The following is a 15,844-nucleotide window of genomic DNA, read 5'->3' as shown; positions in this document are numbered from 1 at the left end:
AGGTACTAGCTCCAAATCGGTTATAAAGTGAAAACTGCAGGAACTTCAAACCGGCACTAGTAAACAGACTGAGAAACCTGAGTAAAAGTTTCTCCTGCAACCCTGTCCCTTTGTGCTAGATGAACGAACGTCTCTCCACATGCTCAGTTCTGAGAGATAAGTGTGTGTGAAAGCCGTCCTTCACCTAGGTTGTTGGGAACACAAAGTTTCTATACAGTTGCAAACACCTCTCCATACATATATAAGGGGAGGTACTAGCTCCAACTCGGTTTTACAGTGAAATCTGCAGGAACTTCAAACCGGCACTAGGAAACAGACTGAGAACCCTGAGTAAAAGTTTCCCCTGCAACCCGTTCCCTTAGTGCTAGATGAACGAACGTCTCTCCACATGGTCAGTTCTGAGAGATAAGTGTGTGTGAAAGCCGTCCTTCAACTAGCTTGTTTGGAACACAATGTTTCTATACAGTTGCAAACTTCTCTCCATACATATATAAGGGGAGGTACTAGCTTCAACTCTGCTTTAGAGTGAAAACTGCAGGAACTTCAAACCGGCACTAGGAAACAGACTGAGAATCCTGAGTAAAAGTTCCTCCTGCAACCCGTTCCCTTTGTGCTAGATGAACGAACGTCTCTCCACATGCTCAGTTCTGAGAGATAAGTGTGTGTGAAAGCCGTCCTTCACCTAGCTTGTTGGGAACACTAAGTTTCTGTACAGTTGCAAACACCTCTCCATACATTTATGAGGGGAAGTACTAGCTCCAACTCGGTTTTACAGAGAAAACTGCAGGAACTTCAAAAAGGCACTAGGAAACACACTGAGAATCCGAAGTAAAAGTTTCTCCTGCAACCCGTTCCCTTAGTGCTAGATGAACGAACGTCTCTCCACATGCTCAGTTCTGAGAGATAAGTGTGTGTGAAAGCCGTCCTTCACCAATCTTGTTGGGAACACAAAGTTTCTATACATTTGCAAACACCTCTCCATACATATATAAGGGGATGTACTAGCTCCAACTCGGTTTTACAGTGAAAACTGCAGGAACTTCAAACCGGCACTAGGAAACACACTGAGAAACCTGAGTAAAAGTTTCTCCTGCATCCCTTTCCTTAGAGCTAGATGAACGAACGTCTCTCCACATGCTCAGTTCTGAGAGATAAGTGTGTGTGAAAGCCGTCCTTCACCTAGCTTGTTGGGAACAAAAAGTTTCTATACAGTTGCAAACTACTCTCCATACATATATATGGGGACGTACTAGCTCCAACTCGGTTTTACAGTGAAATCTGCAGGAACATCAAACCGGAACTAGGAAACAGACTGAGAAACCTGAGTAAAAGTTTCTCCTGCAACCCGTTCCCTTTGTGCTAGATGAACGAAATTCTCTCCACATGCTCAGTTCTGAGAGAGACGTGTGTGTGAAAGCCGTCCTTCACCTAGCTTGTTGGGAACACAAAGTTTCTATACAGTTGCAAACTACTCTCCATACATATATACAGAGAGGTACTAGCTCCAACTCGGTTTTACAGTGAAATCTGCAGGAACTTCAAACCGGCACTAGGAAACACACTGAGAAACCTGAGTAAAAGTTTCTCCTGCAACACGTTCCCTTTGTGCTAGATTAACGAACGTCTCTCCACATGCTCACTTCTCAGAGAAAAGTGTGTGTGAAAGCCGTACTTCACCTAGCTTGTTGGGAACACAAAGTTTCTATACAGTTGCAAACACCTCTCCATACATATATTAGGGGAGGTACTAGCTCCAACTCGGTTTTACAGTGAAATCTGCAGGAACTTCAAACCGGCACTAGGAAACACACTGAGAAACCTGAGTAAAAGTTTCTCCTGCAACCCGTTCCCTTTGTGTTAGATGAACGAACGTCTCTCCACATGCTCAGTTCTGAGAGATAAGTGTGTGTGAAAGCCGTCCTTCACCTAGCTTGTTGGGAACAAAAAGTTTCTATACAGTTGCAAACTACTCTCCATACATATATATGGGGACGTACTAGCTCCAACTCGGTTTTACAGTGAAATCTGCAGGAACTTCAAACCGGAACTAGGAAACAGACTGAGAAACCTCAGTAAAAGTTTCTCCTGCAACCCGTTCCCTTTGTGCTAGATGAACGAACTTCTCTCCACATGCTCAGTTCTCAGAGAGACGTGTGTGTGAAAGCCGTCCTTCACCTAGCTTTTTGGGAACACAAAGTTTCTATACAGTTGCAAACTACTCTCCATATATATATAAGGGGAGGTACTAGCTCCAAATCGGTTATAAAGTGAAAACTGCAGGAACTTCAAACCGGCACTAGTAAACAGACTGAGAAACCTGAGTAAAAGTTTCCCCTGCAACCCTGTCCCTTTGTGCTAGATGAACGAACGTCTCTCCACATGCTCAGTTCTGAGAGATAAGTGTGTGTGAAAGCCGTCCTTCACCTAGGTTGTTGGGAACACAAAGTTTCTATACAGTTGCAAACACCTCTCCATACATATATAAGGGGAGGTACTAGCTCCAACTCGGTTTTACAGTGAAATCTGCAGGAACTTCAAACCGGCACTAGGAAACAGACTGAGAACCCTGAGTAAAAGTTTCCCCTGCAACCCGTTCCCTTAGTGCTAGATGAACGAACGTCTCTCCACATGGTCAGTTCTGAGAGATAAGTGTGTGTGAAAGCCGTCCTTCACCTAGCTTGTTGGGAACACAATGTTTCTATACAGTTGCAAACTTCTCTCCATACATATATAAGGGGAGGTACTAGCTCCAACTCTGCTTTACAGTGAAAACTGCAGGAACTTCAAACCGGCACTAGGAAACACACTGAGAAACCTGAGTAAAAGTTTCTCCTGCATCCCGTTCCCTTTGTGCTAGATGAACGAACGTCTCTCCACATGCTCAGTTCTGAGAGATAAGTGTGTGTGAAAGCCGTCCTTCACCTAGCTTGTTGGGAACACAAAGTTTCTATACAGTTGCAAACTACTCTCCATACATATATACAGAGAGGTACTAGCTCCAACACGGTTTTACAGTGAAATCTGCAGGAACTTCAAACCGGCACTAGGAAAAAGACTGAGAAACCTGAGTAAAAGTTTCTCCTGCAACCCGTTCCCTTTGTGCTAGATTAACGAACGTCTCTCCACATGCTCACTTCTCAGAGAAAAGTGTGTGTGAAAGCCGTACTTCACCTATCTTGATGGGAACACAAAGTTTCTATACAGTTGGAAACACCTCTCCATACATATATAAGGGGAGGTACTAGCTCCAACTCGGTTTTACAGTGAAATCTGCAGGAACTTCAAACCGGCACTAGGAAACACACTGAGAAACCTGAGTAATAGTTTCTCTTGCAACCCGTTCCCTTTGTGCTAGATGAACGAACGTCTCTACATGCTCACTTCTCAGAGAAAAGTGTGTGTGAAAGCCGTCCTTCAGCAAGCTTTTTGGGAACACAAAGTTTCTATACAGTTGGAAACACCTCTCCATACATATATTAGGGGAGGTACTACCTCCAACTCTGTTTTACAGTGAAATCTGCAGGAACTTCAAACCGGCACTAGGAAACAGACTGAGAAACCTGAGTAAAAGTTTCTCCTGCAACCCGTTCCCTTTGTGTTAGATGAACGAACGTCTCTCCACATGCTCAGTTCTGAGAGATAAGTGTGTGTGAAAGCCGTCCTTCACCTAGCTTGTTGGGAACACAATGTTTCTATACAGTTGCAAACTACTCTCCATACATATATATGGGGAGGTACTAGCTATAACTCGGTTTTACAGTGAAAACTGCAGGAACTTCAAACCGGCACTAGGAAACAAACTGAGAAACCTGAGTAAAAGTTTCTCCTGCATCCCGTTCCCTTAGAGCTAGATGAACGAACGTCTCTCCACATGCTCAGTTCTGAGAGATAAGTGTGTGTGAAAGCCGTCCTTCACCTAGCTTGTTGGGAACAAAAAGTTTCTATACAGTTGCAAGCTACTCTCCATACATATATATGGGGACGTACTAGCTCCAACTCGGTTTTACAGTGAAATCTGCAGGAACTTCAAACCGGAACTAGGAAACAGACTGAGAAACCTCAGTAAAAGTTTCTCCTGCAACCCGTTCCCTTTGTGCTAGATGAACGAACTTCTCTCCACATGCTCAGTTCTCAGAGAGACGTGTGTGTGAAAGCCGTCCTTCACCTAGCTTTTTGGGAACACAAAGTTTCTATACAGTTGCAAACTACTCTCCATATATATATAAGGGGAGGTACTAGCTCCAAATCGGTTATAAAGTGAAAACTGCAGGAACTTCAAACCGGCACTAGTAAACAGACTGAGAAACCTGAGTAAAAGTTTCCCCTGCAACCCTGTCCCTTTGTGCTAGATGAACGAACGTCTCTCCACATGCTCAGTTCTGAGAGATAAGTGTGTGTGAAAGCCGTCCTTCACCTAGGTTGTTGGGAACACAAAGTTTCTATACAGTTGCAAACACCTCTCCATACATATATAAGGGGAGGTACTAGCTCCAACTCGGTTTTACAGTGAAATCTGCAGGAACTTCAAACCGGCACTAGGAAACAGACTGAGAACCCTGAGTAAAAGTTTCCCCTGCAACCCGTTCCCTTAGTGCTAGATGAACGAACGTCTCTCCACATGGTCAGTTCTGAGAGATAAGTGTGTGTGAAAGCCGTCCTTCACCTAGCTTGTTGGGAACACAATGTTTCTATACAGTTGCAAACTTCTCTCCATACATATATAAGGGGAGGTACTAGCTCCAACTCTGCTTTACAGTGAAAACTGCAGGAACTTCAAACCGGCACTAGGAAACACACTGAGAAACCTGAGTAAAAGTTTCTCCTGCATCCCGTTCCCTTTGTGCTAGATGAACGAACGTCTCTCCACATGCTCAGTTCTGAGAGATAAGTGTGTGTGAAAGCCGTCCTTCACCTAGCTTGTTGGGAACACAAAGTTTCTATACAGTTGCAAACTACTCTCCATACATATATACAGAGAGGTACTAGCTCCAACACGGTTTTACAGTGAAATCTGCAGGAACTTCAAACCGGCACTAGGAAACAGACTGAGAAACCTGAGTAAAAGTTTCTCCTGCAACCCGTTCCCTTTGTGCTAGATTAACGAACGTCTCTCCACATGCTCACTTCTCAGAGAAAAGTGTGTGTGAAAGCCGTACTTCACCTATCTTGATGGGAACACAAAGTTTCTATACAGTTGGAAACACCTCTCCATACATATATAAGGGGAGGTACTAGCTCCAACTCGGTTTTACAGTGAAATCTGCAGGAACTTCAAACCGGCACTAGGAAACACACTGAGAAACCTGAGTAATAGTTTCTCTTGCAACCCGTTCCCTTTGTGCTAGATGAACGAACGTCTCTACATGCTCACTTCTCAGAGAAAAGTGTGTGTGAAAGCCGTCCTTCAGCAAGCTTTTTGGGAACACAAAGTTTCTATACAGTTGGAAACACCTCTCCATACATATATTAGGGGAGGTACTACCTCCAACTCTGTTTTACAGTGAAATCTGCAGGAACTTCAAACCGGCACTAGGAAACAGACTGAGAAACCTGAGTAAAAGTTTCTCCTGCAACCCGTTCCCTTTGTGTTAGATGAACGAACGTCTCTCCACATGCTCAGTTCTGAGAGATAAGTGTGTGTGAAAGCCGTCCTTCACCTAGCTTGTTGGGAACACAATGTTTCTATACAGTTGCAAACTACTCTCCATACATATATATGGGGAGGTACTAGCTCTAACTCGGTTTTACAGTGAAAACTGCAGGAACTTCAAACCGGCACTAGGAAACAAACTGAGAAACCTGAGTAAAAGTTTCTCCTGCATCCCGTTCCCTTAGAGCTAGATGAACGAACGTCTCTCCACATGCTCAGTTCTGAGAGATAAGTGTGTGTGAAAGCCGTCCTTCACCTAGCTTGTTGGGAACAAAAAGTTTCTATACAGTTGCAAACTACTCTCCATACATATATATGGGGACGTACTAGCTCCAACTCGGTTTTACAGTGAAATCTGCAGGAACTTCAAACCGGAACTAGGAAACAGACTGAGAAACCTCAGTAAAAGTTTCTCCTGCAACCCGTTCCCTTTGTGCTAGATGAACGAACTTCTCTCCAAATGCTCAGTTCTCAGAGAGACGTGTGTGTGAAAGCCATCCTTCACCTAGCTTTTTGGGAACACAAAGTTTCTATACAGTTGCAAACTACTCTCCATATATATATAAGGGGAGGTACTAGCTCCAAATCGGTTATAAAGTGAAAACTGCAGGAACTTCAAACCGGCACTAGTAAACAGACTGAGAAACCTGAGTAAAAGTTTCTCCTGCAACCCTGTCCCTTTGTGCTAGATGAACGAACGTCTCTCCACATGCTCAGTTCTGAGAGATAAGTGTGTGTGAAAGCCGTCCTTCACCTAGGTTGTTGGGAACAAAAAGTTTCTATACAGTTGCAAACTACTCTCCATACATATATATGGGGACGTACTAGCTCCAACTCGGTTTTACAGTGAAATCTGCAGGAACTTCAAACCGGAACTAGGAAACAGACTGAGAAACCTCAGTAAAAGTTTCTCCTGCAACCCGTTCCCTTTGTGCTAGATGAACGAACTTCTCTCCACATGCTCAGTTCTCAGAGAGACGTGTGTGTGAAAGCCGTCCTTCACCTAGCTTTTTGGGAACACAAAGTTTCTATACAGTTGCAAACTACTCTCCATATATATATAAGGGGAGGTACTAGCTCCAAATCGGTTATAAAGTGAAAACTGCAGGAACTTCAAACCGGCACTAGTAAACAGACTGAGAAACCTGAGTAAAAGTTTCCCCTGCAACCCTGTCCCTTTGTGCTAGATGAACGAACGTCTCTCCACATGCTCAGTTCTGAGAGATAAGTGTGTGTGAAAGCCGTCCTTCACCTAGGTTGTTGGGAACACAAAGTTTCTATACAGTTGCAAACACCTCTCCATACATATATAAGGGGAGGTACTAGCTCCAACTCGGTTTTACAGTGAAATCTGCAGGAACTTCAAACCGGCACTAGGAAACAGACTGAGAACCCTGAGTAAAAGTTTCCCCTGCAACCCGTTCCCTTAGTGCTAGATGAACGAACGTCTCTCCACATGGTCAGTTCTGAGAGATAAGTGTGTGTGAAAGCCGTCCTTCACCTAGCTTGTTGGGAACACAATGTTTCTATACAGTTGCAAACTTCTCTCCATACATATATAAGGGGAGGTACTAGCTCCAACTCTGCTTTACAGTGAAAACTGCAGGAACTTCAAACCGGCACTAGGAAACACACTGAGAAACCTGAGTAAAAGTTTCTCCTGCATCCCGTTCCCTTTGTGCTAGATGAACGAACGTCTCTCCACATGCTCAGTTCTGAGAGATAAGTGTGTGTGAAAGCCGTCCTTCACCTAGCTTGTTGGGAACACAAAGTTTCTATACAGTTGCAAACTACTCTCCATACATATATACAGAGAGGTACTAGCTCCAACACGGTTTTACAGTGAAATCTGCAGGAACTTCAAACCGGCACTAGGAAACAGACTGAGAAACCTGAGTAAAAGTTTCTCCTGCAACCCGTTCCCTTTGTGCTAGATTAACGAACGTCTCTCCACATGCTCACTTCTCAGAGAAAAGTGTGTGTGAAAGCCGTACTTCACCTATCTTGATGGGAACACAAAGTTTCTATACAGTTGGAAACACCTCTCCATACATATATAAGGGGAGGTACTAGCTCCAACTCGGTTTTACAGTGAAATCTGCAGGAACTTCAAACCGGCACTAGGAAACACACTGAGAAACCTGAGTAATAGTTTCTCTTGCAACCCGTTCCCTTTGTGCTAGATGAACGAACGTCTCTACATGCTCACTTCTCAGAGAAAAGTGTGTGTGAAAGCCGTCCTTCAGCAAGCTTTTTGGGAACACAAAGTTTCTATACAGTTGGAAACACCTCTCCATACATATATTAGGGGAGGTACTACCTCCAACTCTGTTTTACAGTGAAATCTGCAGGAACTTCAAACCGGCACTAGGAAACAGACTGAGAAACCTGAGTAAAAGTTTCTCCTGCAACCCGTTCCCTTTGTGTTAGATGAACGAACGTCTCTCCACATGCTCAGTTCTGAGAGATAAGTGTGTGTGAAAGCCGTCCTTCACCTAGCTTGTTGGGAACACAATGTTTCTATACAGTTGCAAACTACTCTCCATACATATATATGGGGAGGTACTAGCTCTAACTCGGTTTTACAGTGAAAACTGCAGGAACTTCAAACCGGCACTAGGAAACAAACTGAGAAACCTGAGTAAAAGTTTCTCCTGCATCCCGTTCCCTTAGAGCTAGATGAACGAACGTCTCTCCACATGCTCAGTTCTGAGAGATAAGTGTGTGTGAAAGCCGTCCTTCACCTAGCTTGTTGGGAACAAAAAGTTTCTATACAGTTGCAAACTACTCTCCATACATATATATGGGGACGTACTAGCTCCAACTCGGTTTTACAGTGAAATCTGCAGGAACTTCAAACCGGAACTAGGAAACAGACTGAGAAACCTCAGTAAAAGTTTCTCCTGCAACCCGTTCCCTTTGTGCTAGATGAACGAACTTCTCTCCAAATGCTCAGTTCTCAGAGAGACGTGTGTGTGAAAGCCATCCTTCACCTAGCTTTTTGGGAACACAAAGTTTCTATACAGTTGCAAACTACTCTCCATATATATATAAGGGGAGGTACTAGCTCCAAATCGGTTATAAAGTGAAAACTGCAGGAACTTCAAACCGGCACTAGTAAACAGACTGAGAAACCTGAGTAAAAGTTTCTCCTGCAACCCTGTCCCTTTGTGCTAGATGAACGAACGTCTCTCCACATGCTCAGTTCTGAGAGATAAGTGTGTGTGAAAGCCGTCCTTCACCTAGGTTGTTGGGAACACAAAGTTTCTATACAGTTGCAAACACCTCTCCATACATATATAAGGGGAGGTACTAGCTCCAACTCGGTTTTACAGTGAAATCTGCAGGAACTTCAAACCGGCACTAGGAAACAGACTGAGAACCCTGAGTAAAAGTTTCCCCTGCAACCCGTTCCCTTAGTGCTAGATGAACGAACGTCTCTCCACATGGTCAGTTCTGAGAGATAAGTGTGTGTGAAAGCCGTCCTTCAACTAGCTTGTTTGGAACACAATGTTTCTATACAGTTGCAAACTTCTCTCCATACATATATAAGGGGAGGTACTAGCTTCAACTCTGCTTTAGAGTGAAAACTGCAGGAACTTCAAACCGGCACTAGGAAACAGACTGAGAATCCTGAGTAAAAGTTCCTCCTGCAACCCGTTCCCTTTGTGCTAGATGAACGAACGTCTCTCCACATGCTCAGTTCTGAGAGATAAGTGTGTGTGAAAGCCGTCCTTCACCTAGCTTGTTGGGAACACTAAGTTTCTATACAGTTGCAAACACCTCTCCATACATTTATGAGGGGAAGTACTAGCTCCAACTCGGTTTTACAGAGAAAACTGCAGGAACTTCAAAAAGGCACTAGGAAACACACTGAGAATCCGAAGTAAAAGTTTCTCCTGCAACCCGTTCCCTTAGTTCTAGATGAACGAACGTCTCTCCACATGCTCAGTTCTGAGAGATAAGTGTGTGTGAAAGCCGTCCTTCACCTAGCTTGTTGGGAACACAAAGTTTCTATACAGTTGCAAACACCTCTCCATACATATATAAGGGGATGTACTAGCTCCAACTCGGTTTTACAGTGAAAACTGCAGGAACTTCAAACCGGCACTAGGAAACACACTGAGAAACCTGAGTAAAAGTTTCTCCTGCATCCCTTTCCTTAGAGCTAGATGAACGAACGTCTCTCCACATGCTCAGTTCTGAGAGATAAGTGTGTGTGAAAGCCGTCCTTCACCTAGCTTGTTGGGAACAAAAAGTTTCTATACAGTTGCAAACTACTCTCCATACATATATATGGGGACGTACTAGCTCCAACTCGGTTTTACAGTGAAATCTGCAGGAACATCAAACCGGAACTAGGAAACAGACTGAGAAACCTGAGTAAAAGTTTCTCCTGCAACCCGTTCCCTTTGTGCTAGATGAACGAACTTCTCTCCACATGCTCAGTTCTGAGAGAGACGTGTGTGTGAAAGCCGTCCTTCACCTAGCTTGTTGGGAACACAAAGTTTCTATACAGTTGCAAACTACTCTCCATACATATATACAGAGAGGTACTAGCTCCAACGCGGTTTTACAGTGAAATCTGCAGGAACTTCAAACCGGCACTAGGAAACACACTGAGAAACCTGAGTAAAAGTTTCTCCTGCAACCCGTTCCCTTTGTGCTAGATTAACGAACGTCTCTCCACATGCTCACTTCTCAGAGAAAAGTGTGTGTGAAAGCCGTACTTCACCTAGCTTGTTGGGAACACAAAGTTTCTATACAGTTGCAAACACCTCTCCATACATATATTAGGGGAGGTACTAGCTCCAACTCGGTTTTACAGTGAAATCTGCAGGAACTTCAAACCGGCACTAGGAAACACACTGAGAAACCTGAGTAAAAGTTTCTCCTGCAACCCGTTCCCTTTGTGTTAGATGAACGAACGTCTCTCCACATGCTCAGTTCTGAGAGATAAGTGTGTGTGAAAGCCGTCCTTCACCTAGCTTGTTGGGAACAAAAAGTTTCTATACAGTTGCAAACTACTCTCCATACATATATATGGGGACGTACTAGCTCCAACTCGGTTTTACAGTGAAATCTGCAGGAACTTCAAACCGGAACTAGGAAACAGACTGAGAAACCTCAGTAAAAGTTTCTCCTGCAACCCGTTCCCTTTGTGCTAGATGAACGAACTTCTCTCCACATGCTCAGTTCTCAGAGAGACGTGTGTGTGAAAGCCGTCCTTCACCTAGCTTTTTGGGAACACAAAGTTTCTATACAGTTGCAAACTACTCTCCATATATATATAAGGGGAGGTACTAGCACCAAATCGGTTATAAAGTGAAAACTGCAGGAACTTCAAACCGGCACTAGTAAACAGACTGAGAAACCTGAGTAAAAGTTTATCCTGCAACCCTGTCCCTTTGTGCTAGATGAACGAACGTCTCTCCACATGCTCAGTTCTGAGAGATAAGTGTGTGTGAAAGCCGTCCTTCACCTAGGTTGTTGGGAACACAAAGTTTCTATACAGTTGCAAACACCTCTCCATACATATATAAGGGGAGGTACTAGCTCCAACTCGGTTTTACAGTGAAATCTGCAGGAACTTCAAACCGGCACTAGGAAACAGACTGAGAACCCTGAGTAAAAGTTTCCCCTGCAACCCGTTCCCTTAGTGCTAGATGAACGAACGTCTCTCCACATGGTCAGTTCTGAGAGATAAGTGTGTGTGAAAGCCGTCCTTCAACTAGCTTGTTTGGAACACAATGTTTCTATACAGTTGCAAACTTCTCTCCATACATATATAAGGGGAGGTACTAGCTCCAACTCTGCTTTACAGTGAAAACTGCAGGAACTTCAAAACGGCACTAGGAAACAGACTGAGAATCCTGAGTAAAAGTTCCTCCTGCAACCCGTTCCCTTTGTGCTAGATGAACGAACGTCTCTCCACATGCTCAGTTCTGAGAGATAAGTTTGTGTGAAAGCCGTCCTTCACTTAGCTTGTTGGGAACACAAAGTTTCTATACAGTTGCAAACACCTCTCCATACATATATAAGGGGATGTACTAGCTCCAACTCGGTTTTACAGTGAAATCTGCAGGAACTTCAAACCGTCACTAGGAAACAGACTGAGAAACTTGAGTAAAAGTTTCTCCTGCAACCCGTTCCCTTAGTGCTAGATGAACGAACGTCTCTCCACATGCTCAGTTCTGAGAGATAAGTGTGTGTGAAAGCCGTCCTTCACCTAGCTTGTTGGGAACACAAAGTTTCTATACAGTTGCAAACACCTCTCCATACATATATAAGGGGATGTACTAGCTCCAACTCGGTTTTACAGTGAAAACTGCAGGAACTTCAAACCGGCACTAGGAAACACACTGAGAAACCTGAGTAAAAGTTTCTCCTGCATCCCTTTCCCTTAGAGCTAGATGAACGAACGTCTCTCCACATGCAAAGTTCTGAGAGATAAGTGTGTGTGAAAGCCGTACTTCACCTAGCTTGTTGGGAACAAAAAGTTTCTATACAGTTGCAAACTACTCTCCATACATGTATATGGGGACGTACTAGCTCCAACTCGGTTTTACAGTGAAATCTGCAGGAAATTCAAACCGGAACTAGGAAACAGACTGAGAAACCTGAGTAAAAGTTTCTCCTGCAACCCGTTCCCTTTGTGCTAGATGAACGAACTTCTCTCCACATGCTCAGTTCTGAGATAGACGTGTGAGTGAAAGCCGTCCTTCACCTAGCTTGTTGGGAACACAAAGTTTCTATACAGTTGCAAACTACTCTCCATACATATATACAGAGAGGTACTAGCTCCAACTCGGTTTTACAGTGAAATCTGCAGGAACTTCAAACCGGTACTAGGAAAAAGACTGAGAAACCTGAGTAAAAGTTTCTCCTGCAACCCGTTCCCTTTGTGCTAGATTAACGAACGTCTCTCCACATGCTCACTTCTCAGAGAAATGTGTGTGTGAAAGCCGTACTTCACCTAGCTTGTTGGGAACACAAAGTTTCTATACAGTTGCAAACACCTCTCCATACATATATTAGGGGAGGTACTAGCTCCAACTCGGTTTTACAGTGAAATCTGCAGGAACTTCCAACCGGCACTAGGAAACACACTGAGAAACCTGAGTAAAAGTTTCTCCTGCAACCCGTTCCCTTTGTGCTAGATGAACGAACGTCTCTCCACATGCTCACTTCTCAGAGAAAAGTGTGTGTGAAAGCCGTCCTTCACCTAGCTTGTTGGGAACACAAAGTTTCTATACAGTTGCAAACACCTGTCCATACATATATAAGGGGAGGTACTTGCTCCAACTCGGTTTTACAGTGAAATCTGCAGGAACTTCAAACCGGCACTAGGAAACACACTGAGAAACCTGAGTAAAAGTTTCTCCTGCAACCCGTTCCTTTTGTGCTAGATGAACGAACGTCTCTCCACATGCTCAGTTCTGAGAGATAAGTGTGTGTGAAAGCCGTCCTTCACCTAGCTTGTTGGGAACACAAAGTTTCTATACAGTTGCAAACACCTCTCCATACATTTATGAGGGGAAGTACTAGCTCCAACTCGGTTTTACAGTGAAAACTGCAGGAACTTCAAAAAGGCACTAGGAAACACACTGAGAAACCGTAGTAAAAGTTTCTCCTGCAACCCGTTCCCTTAGTGCTAGATGAACGAACGTCTCTCCACATGCTCAGTTCTGAGAGATAAGTGTGTGTGAAAGCCGTCCTTCACCTAGCTTGTTGGGAACACAAAGTTTCTATACAGTTGCAAACACCTCTCCTTACATATATAAGGGGATGTACTAGCTCCAACTCGGTTTTACAGTGAAAACTGCAGGAACTTCAAACCGGCACTAGGAAACACACTGAGAAACCTGAGTAAAAGTTTCTCCTGCATCCCGTTCCCTTAGAGCAAGATGAACGAACGTCTCTCCACATGCTCAGTTCTGAGAGAGACGTGTGTGTGAAAGCCGTCCTTCACCTAGCTTGTTGGGAACACAAAGTTTCTATACAGTTGCAAACTACTCTTCATACATATATACAGAGAGGTACTAGCTCCAACTCGGTTTTACAGTGAAATCTGCAGGAACTTCAAACCGGCACTAGGAAAAAGACTGAGAAACCTGAGTAAAAGTTTCTCCTGCAACCCGTTCCCTTTGTGCTAGATTAACGAACGTCTCTCCACATGCTCATTTCTCAGAGAAATGTGTGTGTGAAAGCCGTACTTCACCTAGCTTGTTGGGAACACAAAGTTTCTATACAGTTGCAAACACCTCTCCATACATATATTAGGGGAGTTACTAGCTCCAACTCGGTTTTACAGTGAAATCTGCAGGAACTTCAAACCGGCACTAGGAAACACACTGAGAAACCTGAGCAATAGTTTCTCCTGCAACCCGTTCCCTTTGTGCTAGATGAACGAACGTCTCTACATGTCACTTCTCAGAGAAAAGTGTGTGTGAAAGCCGTCCTTCAGCAAGCTTGTTGGGAACACAATGTTTCTATACAGTTGGAAACACCTCTCCATACATATATTAGGGGAGGTACTAGCTCCAACTCTGTTTTACAGTGAAATCTGCAGGAACTTCAAACCGGCACTAGGAAACAGACTGAGAAACCTGAGTAAAAGTTTCTCCTGCAACCCGTTCCCTTTGTGTTAGATGAACGAACGTCTCTCCACATGCTCAGTTCTGAGAGATAAGTGTGTGTGAAAGCCGTCCTTCACCTAGCTTGTTGGGAACACAAAGTTTCTATACAGTTGCAAACTACTCTCCAAACATATATATGGGGAGGTACTAGCTCTAACTCGGTTTTACAGTGAAATCTGCAGGAAATTCAAACCGGCACTAGGAAACACACTGAGAAACCTGAGTAAAAGTTTCTCCTGCATCCCGTTCCCTTTGTGCTAGATGAACGAACGTCTCTCCACATGCTCAGTTCTGAGAGATAAGTGTGTGTGAAAGCCGTCCTTCACCTAGCTTGTTGGGAACACAAAGTTTCTATACAGTTGCAAACTACTCTCCATACATATATACAGAGAGGTACTAGCTCCAACACGGTTTTACAGTGAAATCTGCAGGAACTTCAAACCGGCACTAGGAAAAAGACTGAGAAACCTGAGTAAAAGTTTCTCCTGCAACCCGTTCCCTTTGTGCTAGATTAACGAACGTCTCTCCACATGCTCACTTCTCAGAGAAAAGTGTGTGTGAAAGCCGTACTTCACCTATCTTGATGGGAACACAAAGTTTCTATACAGTTGGAAACACCTCTCCATACATATATAAGGGGAGGTACTAGCTCCAACTCGGTTTTACAGTGAAATCTGCAGGAACTTCAAACCGGCACTAGGAAACACACTGAGAAACCTGAGTAATAGTTTCTCTTGCAACCCGTTCCCTTTGTGCTAGATGAACGAACGTCTCTACATGCTCACTTCTCAGAGAAAAGTGTGTGTGAAAGCCGTCCTTCAGCAAGCTTTTTGGGAACACAAAGTTTCTATACAGTTGGAAACACCTCTCCATACATATATTAGGGGAGGTACTACCTCCAACTCTGTTTTACAGTGAAATCTGCAGGAACTTCAAACCGGCACTAGGAAACAGACTGAGAAACCTGAGTAAAAGTTTCTCCTGCAACCCGTTCCCTTTGTGTTAGATGAACGAACGTCTCTCCACATGCTCAGTTCTGAGAGATAAGTGTGTGTGAAAGCCGTCCTTCACCTAGCTTGTTGGGAACACAATGTTTCTATACAGTTGCAAACTACTCTCCATACATATATATGGGGAGGTACTAGCTCTAACTCGGTTTTACAGTGAAAACTGCAGGAACTTCAAACCGGCACTAGGAAACAAACTGAGAAACCTGAGTAAAAGTTTCTCCTGCATCCCGTTCCCTTAGAGCTAGATGAACGAACGTCTCTCCACATGCTCAGTTCTGAGAGATAAGTGTGTGTGAAAGCCGTCCTTCACCTAGCTTGTTGGGAACAAAAAGTTTCTATACAGTTGCAAACTACTCTCCATACATATATATGGGGACGTACTAGCTCCAACTCGGTTTTACAGTGAAATCTGCAGGAACTTCAAACCGGAACTAGGAAACAGACTGAGAAACCTCAGTAAAAGTTTCTCCTGCAACCCGTTCCCTTTGTGCTAGATGAACGAACTTCTCTCCAAATGCTCAGTTCTCAGAGAGACGTGTGTGTGA

The sequence above is a fragment of the Camelus dromedarius genome, chromosome X, assembly GCF_036321535.1.
Source record: "Camelus dromedarius isolate mCamDro1 chromosome X, mCamDro1.pat, whole genome shotgun sequence".
NCBI classification, from domain to species: Eukaryota; Metazoa; Chordata; class Mammalia; order Artiodactyla; family Camelidae; genus Camelus; species Camelus dromedarius.
This window is presented reverse-complemented; position numbering follows the sequence as displayed.